This window comes from Camellia sinensis, chromosome 2, assembly GCF_055761805.1.
Source record: "Camellia sinensis isolate YWXY chromosome 2, ASM5576180v1, whole genome shotgun sequence".
Taxonomy (NCBI): Eukaryota; Viridiplantae; Streptophyta; class Magnoliopsida; order Ericales; family Theaceae; genus Camellia; species Camellia sinensis.
In genome coordinates, this window is record NC_138962.1 from 66,908,993 (window position 1) to 66,910,357 (window position 1,365).

The window sequence follows — 1,365 nt, forward strand, 5'->3', positions numbered from 1 at the left end:
TGGTTATTCACAAATATGTAAAGCACGTTTTATTTACTTGTAATTATTGTAGCAATTTTGTTGTAATTGTTTGTACAGTTTAGAACTTGGTGTGTTTAACCTAGTTCATCCCTTGAAAAATTTAATTCTTAAAATTGTTTCCCATGGACTAGGAGTCAACATGCTCTTGAAAGTTTTGTCTAAGGTTAACTGGGTTTTAAGTGGGACTGGTGTGACCCCTCCAGTCTTCTTGGAAACTTTCCTGACCATGTTCGATTCTAGGTTGCGTGGTGAGACTAGTTTTGAATTAAATTTTCAATTGTGGGATTTTCTAGTGTTAAGTTTGATTTTTGGAAATACAGAATAGTGAAAATTCGGCTGTAATTTTTCAGAAATAGCAACTGTCTCTGATGCTGCTACTGCTGCTGCTACTGTTGGTGGGGATCCGAACCCCGGGGTGACTGGCTTGCCAACCCCTGCTGTGACCTCCGTGGTCAATCCTCCTGTTGTTACTCCGACTGTTCCGGGAGGACCGCTCAATCATCACGAGCGCCCGGAGAAGTTCACGGGAGTGAATTTCAAGAAATGACAGCAGAAGATGCTGTTTTATTTGACTACTCTAAGCCTTACGAGGTTTTTGAGTGAAGATGTACCAGCCGTAAAGGAGAATGAGCAAGATAAACAAAATCTCATGGCTCTGGACGCTTGGAAACAAGCAGACTTCTTATGCCGGAATTACATTCTGAACGGCTTGGTGGATCCGCTTTTCAACGTGTTCTATGCCAAGAAATCGGCTAAGGAGTTGTGGGATGCCTTGGACAAAAAGTACAAGACCGAAGATGCTGGGGTAAAGAAATTTATCGTCGACCGGTTCCTGGACTTCAAGATGGTGGACTCCAAAACTGTCATCAGTCAAGTCCAAGAGTTCCAAGTGATTCTGTACGAGATACATGCAGAAGGGATGGTCCTAAGTGAGTCATTCCAGGCAGCTGCTTTGATTGAGAAGCTGTCTAACAGCTGGAAAGACTTCAAGAACTACTTGAAGCACAAATGAAAGGAGATGACAGTCGAAGAGCTCGTTGTCAGGCTCCGGATTGAAGAGGACAACAGGAAGAAAGGAGGGAGTACCTCCACTGTCAAAGCCAACATGGTTGAGCATGACAAGTCCTCGGGGGTGAGGAAAAAACCACCGACAGGCAAAAGCTCAAAAGTTGGGGCCTAGAGGAGGAATCTCCAAAAGGCCAGTTTACAAGCCAAAGGAGCCTACTTTTAGGTTCAATGACAAATGCTTCAACTATGGAAGTAACGAGCATCGGGCAGTTGATTGTCTGAAGAAGAAGCCCTACAGGAAAAACCCTCCCCAACACAAAAACCGGGCACATATGG